Below are 16604 nucleotides of genomic sequence, written 5' to 3'. Positions count from 1 at the left end.
CCATCAGGAAGGTTGTCGTTTTCTGGTGTTGCATAATTTGCATGATGCTATTGTGCTGGGTTTTCCATGGTTGCAGATACATAATCCTGTGTTGGATTGGAAGTCTATGTCTGTGACTAGTTGGGGTTGTCAGGGGGTTCATAATGACGTTCCTGTGATGTCAATCTCCTCTTCCTCCTCTTCTGAAGTTCCAGAGTTTTTGTCTGATTTTCAGGATGTATTCGATGAGCCCAAGTCCAGTTCCCTTCCACCGCATAGGGACTGTGATTGTGCTATTGACTTGATTCAAGGCTGTAAGTTTCCTAAGGGCCGACTTTTCAACCTGTCTGTGCCTGAACATACAGCCATGCGGAGTTATGTTAAGGAGTCTTTGGAGAAAGGGCATATTCGGCCATCTTCTTCACCGTTGGGAGCAGGATTTTTTTTGTTGCTAAGAAGGATGGCTCCTTGAGACCCTGTATTGATTATCGCCTCTTGAATAAGATCACGGTCAAGTTTCAATACCCTTTACCTTTGCTTTCCGATTTGTTTGCCAGGATTAAGGGGGCTAGTTGGTTTACTAAAATTGACCTTTGGGGGGCATATAATCTTGTTCGTATTAAGCAGGGTGATGAATGGAAAACTGCGTTTAATACGCCCGAAGGCCATTTTCAATACCTTGTGATGCCATTCGGGCTCTCTAATGCTCCATCTGTTTTTCAGTCCGTCATGCATGATATCTTCAGGAATTATCTTGATAAATTCATGATTGTATATTTGGATGACATCTTGATTTTTTCCGATGATTGGGAGTCTCATGTGAAACAGGTCAGGATGGTATTTCAGATCCTTCGTGATAATGCTTTGTTTGTGAAGGGGTCTAAGTGTCTCTTTGGAGTGCAGAAGGTTTCTTTTTTGGGCTTCATTTATTTATCCCTCATCTATAGAGATGGATCCGGTTAAGGTTCAGGCCATTCATGATTGGATTCAGCCCACATCCGTGAAGAGCCTTCAGAAATTTTTGGGCTTTGCTAATTTTTATCGCCGTTTCATTGCTAACTTCTCCAGTGTGGTTAAACCCCTGACTGATTTGAAGAAGAAAGGCGCTGATGTAACGAATTGGTCCTCTGTGGCTGTCTCTGCCTTTCAGGAGCTTAAACGCCGATTTACTTCTGCCCCAGTGTTGCGTCAGCCAGATGTTTCTCTTCCGTTTCAGGTTGAGGTTGACGCTTCTGAGATTGGGGCAGGGGCCGTTTTGTCTCAGAGGAATTCTGATGGTTCCTTGATGAAACCATGTGCCTTCTCTTCCCGTAAGTTTTCGCCTGCTGAACGCAATTATGATGTCGGAAATCGGGAGTTGTTGGCTATGAAGTGGGCGTTTGAGGAATGGCGACATTGGCTTGAGGGAGCCAAGCACCGTATTGTGGTCTTGACCGATCATAAAAATCTGATTTACCTCGAATCTGCCAAACGGTTGAATCCTAGACAGGCTCGATGGTCCCTGTTTTTCTCCCGTTTTGATTTTGTGGTCTCGTATCTTCCGGGTTCTAAGAATATTAAGGCTGATGCCCTCTCTAGGAGTTTTTGCCTGATTCTCCTGAGGTACTTGAGCCGGTCGGCATTCTGAAGGAAGGGGTGGTCCTTTCTGCCATTTCCCCTGATTTGCAACAGGTTCTGCAGGACTTTCAGGCTGACAAACCTGACCGCTGTCCAGTGTGGAAAGTGTTTGTTCCTGATAGATGGACTAGTAGAGTGATTTCTGAGGTTCATTGTTCTGTGTTGGCTGGCCATCCTGGTATTTTTGGTACCAGAGATTTGGTTGGTAGGTCCTTTTGGTGGCCTTCTTTGTCGCGTGATGTGCGTTCTTTTGTGCAGTCCTGTGGGACTTGTGCATGGGCCAAGCCTTGTTGTTCCCGTGCTAGTGGGTTGCTTTTGCCTTTGCCGGTCCCTGAGAGGCCCTGGACGCATATTTCTATGGATTTTATTTCAGATCTTCCGGTTTCCCAGAGGATGTCGGTTATCTGGGTGGTTTGTGACCGGTTTTCTAAGATGGTTCATTTGGTACCTTTGCCTAAATTGCCTTCCTCTTCTGATTTGGTTCCGTTGTTTTTTCAGCATGTGGTTCGTTTGCATAGTATTCCGGAGAATATTATGTCCAACAGAGGTTCCCAGTTTGTTTCTAGGTTTTGGCGGGCCTTTTGTGCTAGGCTGGGCATTGATTTGTCTTTTTCTTTGGAAACTTATTTGAGATGCTTTGTGTCTGCTGATCAGGATGATTGGGTGGCTTTCTTGCCATTGGCCGAGTTTGCCCTTAATAATCGGGCTAGTTCGGCTACCTTGGTTTTGCCCTTCTTTTGTAATTTTGGTTTTCATCCTCGTTTTTCTTCAGGGCAAGTTGAACCTTCTGATTGTCCTGGGGTGGATTCTGTGGTTGACAGGTTGCAGCAGATTTGGGCTCATGTGGTGGACAATTTGGTGTTGTCTCAGGAGAAGGCTCAGCGTTTTGCTAACCGTCGTCGGTGTGTTGGTTCCCGGCTTCGGGTTGGGGATTTGGTCTGGTTGTCTTCCCGTCATGTTCCTATGAAGGTTTCTTCCCCTAAGTTTAAGCCTCGGTTTATTGGTCCTTATAGGATTTCTGAGATTATCAATCCGGTGTCTTTTCGTTTGGCCCTTCCGGCCTCTTTTGCCATCCATAATGTTTTCCATAGATCTTTATTGCGGAAATATGTGGTGCCCGTAGTTCCCTCTGTTGATCCTCCTGCTCCTGTGTTGGTTGATGGGGAGTTGGAGTATGTGGTTGAGAAGATTTTGGATTCTCGCTTTTCAAGGCAGAGGCTTCAGTACCTTGTCAAATGGAAGGGTTATGGCCATTAGGATAATTCTTGGGTTTTTGCCTCTGATGTCCATGCTGCTGATTTGGTCCATGCCTTTCATCTGGCTCGTCCTGATCGGCCTGGGGGCTCTGGTGAGGGTTCGGTGACCCCTCTTCAAGGGGGGGTACTGTTGTGAATTCTGCTCTTGGGCTTCCTCCGGTGGTTGTTGTTGGTAGTGCAGTTGTCTTGGGGTTGTAATCCAGGGCAGGTGTTTCTGCTGATTGCAGCTCTACTAGGTATTTAGGTGTGCAAGATCCATGACTCCTTGCCAGTTGTCCATTGTTGTTGGAGGGATTGCATCTCTCTCTGGTTCCTCATGCCCTGCTGCCAATTCAGCTAAGATAAGTGTCTGTTTTTTTGTCTCTGTGCACACTTGCAGTGTGCTTTGCAAGTTAGTGCAATTTATTGTGTTTTTGTCCAGCTTAGACTTTGTTTGGATTTTTCAGTCATGCTGGATTCTCAGGAGATGCAGATATACTTTCTATGTCTTTAGTTAGATGTAGAATATTTGTATTATCTGCTGTGGATATTTTTAGGATTTTAATACTGACCGCTTAGAATTCTGTCCTATCCTTTTCTATTTAGCTAGAAGTGCCTCTTTTGCTAAATCCTGTTTTTCTGCCTGCGTGTGTCTTTCCTCTTATACTCACAGTCAATATTTGTGGGGGGCTGCCTATCCTTTGGGGTTCTGCTCTGAGGCAAGATAGAATTCCCATTTCCATCTATAGGGGTATTTAGTCCTCCGGCTGTGTCGAGGTGTCTAGGACTTGTTAGGTACATCCCACGGTTACTTCTAGTTGCGGTGTTAGTTTAGGGTTTGCCGTCAGTACAGGTACCACCTACTCCTGAGAAAGTCTCTCATGCGGCTCCAAGGTCACCGGATCATAACAGGTATTTAAGTGGTTAAGAGGGAGTTAAAATAACCTTTTGTAACTATCAGATCATTGTGATAAGAATCACAGGGGTCCTGAGGTCATATGATGACCCCAGGGTATGGTGGCCTGTGAGATCCAACAATAGGCTGAGTTAGTCACTCACTGACTGGTCTCATGTACTGTTGTGCAGTGTATGAGATCAGTAGTCAAAGTAAAAAATATACATGTTCCACAGTGGGACTACATAAAAAAGTTAAAAAAAAGTAAAATAAAATATGTACAGTGTGTATGGAAAGTATTCATACCACTTTAAATCTTTCACTCTTTGTTTCATTGCAGCCATTTGGGAAATTCAAAAAAAGTTAATTTTTTTCACATAAATGTACACTCTCCACCCCATTTTGACTGAAAAAAACAGAAATGTAGTAATTTTTGCAAATTTAATAAAAAATAAAAAGTTAAATATCACATGGTCATAAGTAGTGTTGAGCATTCCGATACTGCAAATATCGGGTATCGGCCGATATTCGCTGTATCGGAATTCTGATACCGAGTTCCGATATTTCTGTGATATCAGAAATCGGAAGTTCACACAGTGCAAAAATGCAGTATAATTGAGTGTGGGCGGTGCGTGGGCGGAGACCGCCTGTCTCTGTGCCGGTGGGGTCTGTGCGGGACCGTGGGTGGTCTGTGTGTGCCTGCCGGGGGTCTGTATGGCCTGCTGGGGGTCTGTACGGCCTCTCCGGGGTCTGTACAGCCTCTTCAGGGTCTGTACGGCCTCTCCGGGGTCTGTGCGGCTTGCCGGGGGGTCTGTGCGGCCTCTTTGGGGTCTGTACGGCCTGCTGGGGGGTCTGTACGGCCTCTCCGGGGTCTGTGCGGCTTGCCGGGGGGTCTGTATGGCCTGCCAGGGGGTCTGTACGGCCTCTCCGGGGTCTGTGCGGACTGCCAGGGGTCTTTGTGTCTGTGCAGGCATCATCCGATGGGACTACAAGTCCCATCGGGCTATGCCTGCTACAATGACAGTGATTGACACATTAGCCAAAGATGGCTAATGTGTTGAATGTAAAAAAAAAAATACTCCATACATACTCCATACATGCTTACATGCTACATACATGCTACATACATGCTACATACATACATGCTACATACATACATGCTACATACATGCTACATACTACATACATGCTACATACATGCTACATACACACATACTACATACATACTGCATACATACTACATACATACATATATGATACATACATGCTACATGCTACATACATGCTACATACATACTACATGCATACATACAACATACATACTGCATACATACTACATACATACATCCATACACACTACATACATACATACATACTCCATACATACATACTGCAAACATACATACATACTACATACACACTACATACATACATACATACATAATACATACAATACATTCATACATTACATACAATACAAACATACAGACATACAGTACATTAAACATAGATTACATACTCACCATTACTTGTCATTTGATCCCCAAAGCCAGTGTCATCTGTAAAAAATATGAAAAAAACAAACAACCAATATACTCCTTGTTAGCAGAAATCTACGAGTGTCCCACGACGATCTACCATGGAGAACGGCAGCAACAGCTGTTGCAACCGCTCTCCAGGGGCTCCAGGAACACAATGACGGGAGAAAGGTATCCTTCCACATTGTATTCCTCCGCCGCTGTAAAAAAAGTCCCTAGTCTCACTTTATGACATTGCTGAGAGAGAAATTTTCCCAGGCAGCAATTGCCATAAAGTGAGACTTTGTCCTAAGGTAACCTCTCAGTGATGCACTGCAGGAGCCATTGTCTCCTGTCAGTGTGTCACTTAGGGTCCTATAGAGCAGTGACATCACTCGATGTCACTGTTCTATGGGGGAGATTGTCGTGGGACACTCGTTATTAATTGGACTACGGCAGACAGGTAGTATGCGGTTTATTATTTTACGTTTTTTTCAGGCGCTGAAGTATGGTAAGTATGGTGAAATGAAGAATATTAAAATACTTTTTCCTAATGTGTGCGTGTTTTATTAACCCTTTCTTACTATTGGATTAATAACAGATAGGCGTCTTATTGACGCCTCTCCGTTATTAACCCGGCTTAATGTCACCTTACAATAGCAAGGTGACATTAACCCCTTATTACCCTATATCCCACCGCTACATGGGAGTGGGAAGAGAGGGGCTAAGTGCCGGAATTGGCGCATCTTACGGATGCGCCATTTCCGGGGCGGCTGCGGACTGGTATTTGTAGCCGGGGGGGGCCAATATCCATTGCCCCTCTCTAGGCTATGAATATTAGCCCGCAGCTGTCTGCATAGCCTTTCTGGCTATAAAATATAGGGGGACCCCCACATCATTTTTTTTTGGGTCCCCCTATTTTAATAGCCAGTAAAGGCTATGCAGACAGCTGCGAACTGGTATTCATAGCAGGCTACAAATATTGGCCCCCGGTCGTCGGCTTTCCCCCTCTGGCACAGAAAATTGCGCGGGAGCTCACGCCGTTTTTTTTCTTTCTTTTTTTTTTAATTCAACGCTCATAAAGGCCTCTTTCACACTTGCGTCGGTACGGGTCCGTCGCTATGCATCGGGCCTACGTACCGACGCACGTTGTGAAATTTGTGCCCGACATGGGCAGCGGATGCAGTTTTTCAACGCATCCGCTGCCCATTCTGAAGTCCGGGGAGGAGGGGGCGGAGTTTCTGCCGCGCATGCGTGGTAGAAAATGTCGGACGCGACGGACAAAAAAATGCTCACTTGAACATTTTTTCGTGCCGACGGTCCGCCAAAACACGACATGTAGTTTTTGGTGCAGTTTTTGGTGCAGGTTTTGATGTTAGTTTTTGGTGCGGTTTTTGATGCAGTTTTTGGTGCAGTATTTTATGCGGTTTTAGATGCTGTTTTTGATGCGGTTTTTGATGCTGGTTTTAATCCAGTTTTCGTTCCATTTTTTGACCGGTTTTGATGCAGTTTTTGGAAATAAACGGAAAATATTCATGATTTGAATGGAAACATGCATGAAAAAACAGATTCGGAGGCCGTATTCATCATTTCACATCTGTTTCATCCGTTGCTTGCTGGATCCGTCACTGTGCGTTTTTTTGCCGGACAGAAAAACCGTTCCTCTGTATGTGTTTTCCATCCAGCAGAAACAGCTTTTTTGACGGATCCTGCAAAAAACGGATGAAACGTGTGGCCATCAGGCGCAATCCGGCACTAATACAACTCTATGAGAAAAAAATGGATCTGGAGGAAAAAACAGATCTGGCGGAAAAAAACAGATCCGGTGGAAAAAAACAGATCTGGCGGAAAAAAACAGATCCGGTGGAAAAAACGGATCTGGCGGAAAAAAACGGATCCTGCAAATGTGCTCGCAGGATGATTTTTTTCCCATAGACTTGTATTAGCGACGGATCGCAACGGATGGCCACATGTCGCGTCCGTCGTGCAATGTATCCGTCATGTTTTGGCAGACCATCGGCACAAAAAAACTTTCAAGTGAACTTTTTTTGTCCATCGCGTCCGCCATTTTCTACCACGCATGCGCGGCAGAAACTCTGCCCCCTCCTCCCCGCACTTCAGAATGGGCAGCATAGCGACGGACCCGTACCTACGCAAGTGTGAAACAGGCCTTTATGAGCGTTGAATTTAAGAAAAAACAAAAACAAAATGGAAAAAAATGGCGTGGGCTCCCGCGCAATTTTCTGCGCCAGAGGGGGGAAGCCGACGGCCGGAGGCCAATATTTGTAGCCTGCTATGAATATCAGCCCACAGCTGTCTGTGTAGCCTTTACTGGCTATTAAAATAGGGGTACCCTCCAAAAAAATGGCGTGGGGTCCCCCTATATTTTATAGCCAGAAAGGATAGGCAGACAGCTGCGGGCTAATATTCATAGCCTAGAGAGGGGCCATGGATATTGGCCCCCCCGGCTACAAATACCAGTCCGCAGCTGCCCCGGAAATGGTGCATCTGTAAGATGCACCAATTCCGGCACTTAGCCCCTCTCTTCCCACTCCCGTGTAGCGGTGGGATATGGGGTAATAAGGGGTTAATGTCACATTGCTATTGTAAGGTGACATTAAGCCGGGTTAATAACGGAGAGGCGTCAATAAGATGCCTATCCATTATTAATCCAATAGTAAGAAAGGGTTAATAAAACATGCACACATTAGGAAAAAGTATTTTAATATTCTTCATTTCACCATACTTACCATATTTCAGCGCCTGCAAAAAACGTAAAATAATAAACCGCATACTACCTGTCCGCCGTAGTCCAATTAATAACGAGTGTCCCATGACGATATCCCCTATAGATTAGTGACATCGGGTGATGTCACTGCTCTATAGGACCCTCAATGACACACTGACAGGAGACAATGGCTCCTGCAATGCATCACTGAGAGGTTACCTTAGGACAAAGTCTCACTTTATGGCAATTGCTGCCTGGGAAAATTTCTCACCCAGCAATGCCATAAAGTGAGACTAGGGACTTTTTTTTACAGTGGCGGAGGAACACAATGCGGAAGGATACCTTCCTCCTGTTATTGTGTTCCTGGAGCCCCTGGAGAGAGGTTGCAACAGCTGTTGCTGCCGTTCTCCACGGGAGATCGTCGTGGGACACTCGTGGATTTCTGCGGACAGGGAGTGTATTGGTTGTTTGTTTGTTCATATTTTTTACAGGTTGACACTGGCTTTGGGGATGAAAATGACAAGTAATGGTGAGTCTGTAATCTATGTTTAATGTACTGTATGTCTATATGTATGTCATGTATGTAATGTATGAATGTACTGTATGTAGTGTGTATGTATGTATTTAGTATGTATGCAGTATGTATGTAGTATGTATGTATGTAGTATGTATGTATCTATGTATGTATGTAGCATGTATGTAGCATGTAGTATGTATGTAGCATGTATGTAGCATGTAGTATCTATGTAGTATGTATGTAGCATGTATGTAGCATGTATGTAGTGTGTATGTAGCATGTATGTAGCATGTATGTAGCATGTAGCATGTATGTTACATGTATGTAGCATGTATGTAGCATGTAGTATGTATGTAGTATGTATGTAGAATGTAGTATGTATGTAGCATGTATGTAGCATGTATGTAGCATGTAGCATGTATGTAGCATGTATGTAGCATGTATGTAGCATGTAGCATGTATGTAGTATGTATGTAGCATGTATGTAGCATGTATGTATGTATGGAGTATTTTTTATTTTTTTTTTACATTCAACACATTAGCCGGATGATGGAACTACTACTGTCCCATCATTGGCTAATATGTGTCAATCACTGTCAGTGTAGCAGGCATCGTCCGATGTGACTTGTAGTCCCATCAGACGATGCCTGCACACACGCACAGAGCCCCAGCACGCCGCACAGAGCCCCGACCCGCCGCACAGAGACCCCCCATGCCGCACAGAGACCCCCCACGCCGCAGAGAGACACCCCCACGCTGCACAGAGACCCCCACACACCACACAGACCCCCCACTCCGCAAAGAGACCCCCCCACGCCACACAGATACCCCCACGCCGCACAGAGACCCCCCACGCCGCACAGAAACCCCGCACGCCTCATAGAGCCCGGGCCACCCACATACAGCCCCGGCATGCCGCATAGAGCCTGGGCAGCCCACATACAGCCCCACATAGAAATTGATCCCCTGGCAGGCCCGCACAGACCCCACCCGCACACACAGACACTCACAGTGTCAGCCCATGCACCGTCCACGCTCTTCCCCCCTCTGGAACAGTATATAGAAGGACAGAAAGGGCTTATTTATGTTCCGATATTCGTGTCCCATTGACTTGCGTCGGTATCGGGTATCGGTATTGGCGATATCCGATATTTTTTGGATATCGGTCGATCCAATCCGATACCGATACTTTTGAATATCGGAAGGTATCGCTCAACACTAGTCATAAGTATTCAGGCCCTTTGTTCAGACACTCATATTTAAGTCACATGCTGTCCATTTTCTTGTGATCCTCCTTGAGATGGTTCTACTCCTAAATTGGAGTCCAGCTGTATTTAATTAAACTGATAGTACTTCATTTGGAAAGGCACACACCTGTCTATATAAGACTTCTCAGCTCACAGTGCATGTCAGACCAAATGAGAATCATAAGGTCAAAGGAACTGGCAAAGGAGCTCAGAGACAGAATTAGGCCAAGGCACAGATCTGGCCAAGGTTACAACAGAATTTCTCCAGTACTCAAGGTTCCTAAGAGCACAGTGGCCTCCATAATCCTTAAGTGGAAGAAGTTTGGGACCACCAGAAGCCTTCGTAGACCAGGGCATCCAGCCAAACTGAGCAATCGTGGGAGAAGAGGCTTGGTGAGAGAGGCAAAGAAGAACCCCAAGATCACAGTGGCTGAGCTCCAGAGATGCAGTAGGGAGATGGGAGAAAGTTCCACAAAGTCAACTATCTCTGCAGCCCTCCACCAGTTGGGCCTTTATAGCAGAGTGTCCCGACGGAAGCCTCTCCTCAGTGTAAGACATATGAGAGCCTGCACAGAGTTTGCTAAAAAACACATGAAGGACTCCCAGACTATGAGAAATAAGATTCTCTGGTCAAATGAGACAAAGATAGACTTTTTTGGTGATAATTCTAGGCGGTATGTGTGGAGAAAACCCGGCACTGCTCTTGACCTGCCCAATACAATCCCCACAGTGAAACATGGTGGTTGCAGCATCATGCTATGGGGGTGTTTTTCAGCTGCTGGGACATGACAACTGGTTGTCATTGAAGGAAACTTGAATGCAGCCAAGCACGGAGATATCCTGGATGAAAATCTCTTTCAGAGTGCTCTGGACCTCAGACTTGGCCGAAGGTTCACCTTCCAACCAGACAATGACCCCAAGCACAGCTAAAATAACAAAGGAGTGGCTTCAGAACAACCTTGTGACTATTCTTGACTGGCTCAGCCAGAGCTCTGACTTAAACCGAATTGAGCATCTCTGGAGAGACCTGAAAATGCCTGTCCATCAATGTTCACCATCCAACCTTATGGAATTGGAGAGGATCTGCAAGGAAGAATGGCAGAAGACCCCCAAATCCATGTGCTAAAAACTTGTTTCATTATTCCCAAAAGACTCATGGCTGTACTAGCTCAAAAGGGTGCTCCTACTCAATACTGAACAAAGGGTCTGAATACTTATGACCATGTGATATTTCAGTTTTTCTTTTTTAATAAATTTGCAAAAATTACTACATTTCTGTTTATTTTCAGTCAATATGGGGTGTGGATCGCCCCCACGTTAAGGGCAATGGGGCACTCGGTACCGAGTCCTTCAGTACTCGATGGGGATTGTCACGGTGGCCTGACCGGGTCCGTGGCCCTCTTGAGGGGTGTCCAATTAAAGGTGTAGTTTGTCTAGTGTTTGTGATGCCATCTGTGGTATTCAGTCAGGGTGACTGACGCTGCTAGGGGTCCACTGGGGTGATGTGATGGCAGCTAGATGGTATACCTTCCCACAGGTGAAGTATGTCCCCAGGGCTTCCCAGATGTGTAGATGGTGATGGTGGACGATGTAAGGCTATGGGTTGAACTAGATGGACTTAAAGTCTTCCTTCAACCTTAATAACTATGTAACTATGTAACTATGTAAGGCACAGTGAATAACGAGGACACAAGGTTACAGTCTCTTTACCTTTTACTGAAGACTTCAGCATCCACAGCCCGGAGTACCGATCACAGGGTAGGCAGAGTCCGGCCAGTCTGAAGGCAAATCCAGAGCTCTCTTATCTGGTGGAAATCAATAGCCTTCCTACTAGCGCCTGTGTGTTGTAGTACTTCCCTGCTGAGCACCACGGGATAGTCCTCACAACCTTTGTAGATATTCTAGATGTTATTTCTTCTTCTCTGTCCCCCAGATGGTATGGACAGGACAAACCCATTTGACTGATGGCCTGAGGCTTGTTGATAGGGACCCTAGAGACGCCCCGACCCCCACAATTTGCCACTGTGTCTTCATAGGTACTGTATTTAGGTCGGGCAGCCAACTTGGAATCGACTGGCCTGCCAGTCTCTGAAGCAATGCGTAGAGTCAATTACTCCCTCGGTGTTTCGGCCACCAGCTACGCGCCTCCAAAGGTGGCAGCCTATTTCAGGTCAGAACTCCTCCTGGTGTTTTCTCCTTGTGCTGTGACTTCGTTTCTCACTCTCTACAATACAATTCCTTTCTTGTCCTTTCTTAGGATGCTGCCACACATAGGGCAGGCGCAGCTCCGTGTCTTTCTGTATCGTGCGAGGCCTCTGCCAGGATCCCACCCCTGACAGGGACCCTCTGTCTGCAGCTCAGATGTTCCTCCTTTCCCCCTGTCTGCCTGACAGGTGTTGCCTGGGCCAAGCCCAGTCAGCTTCTCACTGACTAGATGTTACCTGGGCGAAGCCCAGTCTGCTTCTGTCTGACTTCCTATCCAACCCACCAGTTTTACCCTTCTGTGAGGAGTGTCCTACTAGATAGGAGCATAACTCCCCCTGGTGGTCTGGAGTGTAAAGTGTGTTGTGATGCTGTGATACCTGGAAAGATGAGCTCCTTTATTACCCTCAGACGTAATATCACTCCCCCTGGTGGAAGAATAATATTACTGCAGCAACCAGGACTCTGGGGCGCTGCAGGTGCAGAGAGTACATTAATGAGAAATTCAATGAACTTTTTAGAATTTAACAAATGGCTGCCATGAAACAAAGAGTGAAAAATTTAAAGGGGTATGAATGCTTTCCGTACACGCGGTAAAAAAGTAAAAAAAACACAAAAAGCGCAATAAAATCAAGAAAAGACGTTTTACCACTCAAATTGTAGCCATTGTGCTAAAACATAAATAAACAAAAAAGTACACATAATTGGTATCGCCGCATCGGAATTACCACATCTATAAAATAGGCACGTTATTTGTGCTTCATGGTTAACACCTTAAAAAAAAAATACAAAACACGCCAAAATGTCACTTTTTTATCATACAGACTAGCAAAAAAGTGAATAAAAATCGATCAAAAAGTCATATGTAAAAAAATGCTATGAATGAAAACGCTAAACCATTCCACAAGTAAACAAGCCCTAACATGGATCAAAGTTACAGCTCTCAGAATATGGTGATGTAAAAACAAATTCATTTTAGTAAAATATTGTTTTTAATCTTTAAACATAGCAAAGCACAAAAAACTCTATATAAATCTGTTATCACTGTAATCAAACCGATTAGAGATGAGTGAGCATGCTCGCCACTACTCGGTACTCGACCGAGCATCTCACTGCTTGAGATGCTCGGAGCTCCCCGCCCTGCATGTTTGGTGCTCTTTAGGCTGGTTTCACATGTCAGTGGCTCCGGTACGTGAGGTGACAGTTTCCTCACGTACCGGAGCCACTGACACACGTAGACCCATTAAAATCAATGCATCTGTGCAGATGTCATTGATTTTTTGCGGACCGTGTCTCCGTGTGCCAAACACGGAGACATGTCAGTGTTCGTGGGAGCGCACGTATTACACGGACCCATTAAAGTCAATGGGTCCATGTAAAACACGGACCACACACGGACCTTCTCCGTGTGCAGTCCGTGTGGCGTGCAGGAGACAGCGCTACAGTAAGCGCTGTCCCCCCCACATGGTGCTGAAGCCGCCATTCATATCTTCTCTGCAGCAGCGTTTGCTGCATAGAAGATATGAATAATAGTGTTTAAAAGAAAGATCTATGTGTCCGTCGCCCTCCCACCCCCTGTGCGCCCCCCCGCTGTTCTGAAAATACTCACCCGCCTCCCTCGCAGTGTCCTGTGCTGGCCGCCCCTTCTACTGTATGCGGTCACGTGGGGCCGCCGATTAGAGTCATGAATAGGTGGCTCCACCTCCCATAGGGGTGGAGCCGCCTATTCATGACTGTAAATGAGCGGCCGCTCTGACCGCATACAGTAGAAGGCGCGGTCAGACCAGGAAGCATCGACAGCCAACGAGGGAAGCGGGTGAGTATTTTCAGAACAGCGGGGGGGGCGCACAGGGGGTGGGGGGGCAGCGGACACATAGATCTTTCTTTTAAACACTATTATTAATATCTTCTATGCAGCAAACGCTGCTGCACAGAAGATATGAATCGCGGCTTCAGCACGATGCAGTGTACCACACGCGTGGGTACCACACGCTCCATGTGGTACCCACTCGGCACACGGGCGGCACACGTGTGCCGCACGTATGGCCTACGTGAGCTCACGGGCACACGGACACGGATAACTCCGGTACCGATTTTTTCCTGTACCGGAATTATCTGGACGTGTGGGACAGCCCTTAGAGAGTCCATGAACATGCAGGGATTGTCTGCCACACAATGTAATGCCGCAGCCATGTTGATTGTGGTATGACAGTGATTGGCTGACGCTGCCATGCTCTTCACAGTCTACTCCGGAATCAGGCAGTGTAGGAAGAGTTGCTGCTGAGCTAGGGAGAGATTTGCTTGGCTCTTACTTAGTGTGTGTATACCATATATTCTACACATATCCATCTCAACTAACAGTCCTTCTGAGGACTAATAAAGCTGTATAGATATCTGTGCTAGGCAGGCATGCAGTGTATGTGGCAGATTGCAGTGCATATAGAAAGAGGGTCCATTCCAGTTCTCTGCTGCTGCTGCTGCTGCTAATACAGATATTTCTAGACATAGCCCCAGGTATCAGGGGCCAGAAATAATCTTTTTACAGGCCAGCTATTTAAAACTGTGGTTTGTATGTCACGCATGAATCAGAGATAAAAAGTGAGCTCCAAATTCTGCCATTTCTGACCTCCAATTTATTTTTGTTGCAGTGTGTTAGCGAAGTTATTGACACCAGTTTGCTGTTAAAAATAGCTACCTACAAGCCAGCTATTTCAAACTGTGGTTTGTCCGTCACACGGATCACATATAACTGCGCTCTAAATTCTGCCATTTCTGCCCTCCGTTTATTTTTTGTTGCAGTGTGTTAGTGAAGTTATTGACACCAATTTGCTGGTAAAAATAGTTACCTACAGGCCAGCTATTTCAAATTCAGCCATTTGTAATGAACGTGGAAAATATTGACCTCCATTTAAAATGGGCAAAGAGTGTTGCAAGGGACTGGGAACCTGATGTGATGGTGATGGTGATGATGATGCATGCAGATGCCGAGGCCCAGCTGAAATTGTGCCACAACAAACACCCACATCTTCTTGCCAGACCTCCCTGTCCCAATTACTAGGGGACCGCAGCACACCACTATTGAACCCAGAGCAGTGTCAAAAGGTTGTTGGTTGGATAGCGGATAATGCTTCCAGTCACTTTGTCATCACCACCACCACCCTGTCTTCCACAAGGTCAAGTCTCAGTAGCCGTGAGTCTGGACCACATATTCCTCACCATGGTCCTCCTTCTTCCGACCATGCCGAAAGACTGGAGACAACTGATCCCGTACTTGGACACTATGAAGAGCTACTCACTTTTCCATTTATAGATTTGGGCCTCTCTCCAGGTTCACTTGAATTGGGGCAAGAGAAGATCACATGTAGTGATGGCCAAATTGTTCAGCAGCCACGGTCACATGAAGGCGGCGGTGGGAAAGTGTCACAAGAGGTGGATGATGATGAGACACAATTGCCAGAAAGTCAAGAGGAGGAGCAGGGTGCGGAAGTGGAAGACGAGGTGGTGGATGATATAGTAACTGACCCAAGCTGGCAGGAGGACATGCAGAGTGAGGACAGCAGCACACAGGGGGAGGGAGGTGTAGCACCACAACAGGCAGGAAGAAGCAGTGTGGTGGCCGCAGACAGAAGGCGGGTAACTGTTACCCGTAACAACAAAAAGACGAAAGATGCCAGTACAACTGTTAGGTCTTCCCGAGTCTGGTTGCTTTTTAAAGACTCTGCTGATAACCCCCAAAAGACCATTTGCACCACCTGTCATGCCAGCATGAGCAGGGGTAGCAAAGATACCATCTTGACCACCACCAGCATGATCAGGCACATGGCAGCAAAGCAACCAACTTTGTGGGCCGAACCCCAGGGTCCAGGAACAGTGTCTGCAGGCGACACCGCTGCTTCTTCCACTTTTGTGCATGCTAGCCAATCCCCTGTCCATGGTGGATGCGAAGATGCATCCTGTCCTTCACCTGTCATTGCACACACTGAACTAGCACCATCGTCAAGCACGTCCATGTCTTTGTCCCAGCGCAGCGTTTAGTTGTCCATACCCCAGTCCTTGGAATGCAAGCGCCAATAAGCAGCCAATGCCCCACAGGCCACACTACTAAATTCACACATTCCGCGACTGCTTGTGCTCAACATGTTGCCTTTTAGGCTTGTGGAGATGGAAGCTTTCTGCAACCTGATGGCGGCGGCTGTCCATTGATACGCGGTTCCCAGCTGCCACTATTTCTCCTGGTGTGCTGTCCCCGCATTACACAAGCATGTGTCCCACAACATTAGCCATGCCCTCAACAATGCAGTTACTGGGAAAGTTCACCTAACCACGGACATGTGGACAAGTGCTTGTGGGTAGGAATGATACATCTTGCTGATGGCACACTGGGTTAACATAGTGGAAGCCGGGAGCTAGTCGGACCTTGGATTGGAGCAAGTCCTCCCGACGCTGAGGATTGCGGGTCCTAGGTCAATCAAGGTTGCCCCACAGCCTACAGCTCCTGCACCTCATCATCCTCTTCAGCCTCCACCTGTGAAATGTCCTCATCAGACACATGCTGGAAGCACTGCAGCACTTCCTCCTTCAAGCGGCAACAGGCTTTACTGAAGCTAATCTGCTTAGGTGACAAACCGCACAATGCTGAAGAGTTGTGGACAACTCTGAAAGAGCAG

This window comes from Ranitomeya variabilis, chromosome 2 (assembly GCF_051348905.1).
Source record: "Ranitomeya variabilis isolate aRanVar5 chromosome 2, aRanVar5.hap1, whole genome shotgun sequence".
Taxonomy (NCBI): domain Eukaryota; kingdom Metazoa; phylum Chordata; class Amphibia; order Anura; family Dendrobatidae; genus Ranitomeya; species Ranitomeya variabilis.
The sequence above is the reverse complement of the archived record's forward strand: the minus strand, read 5'-3'. Positions refer to the sequence as shown.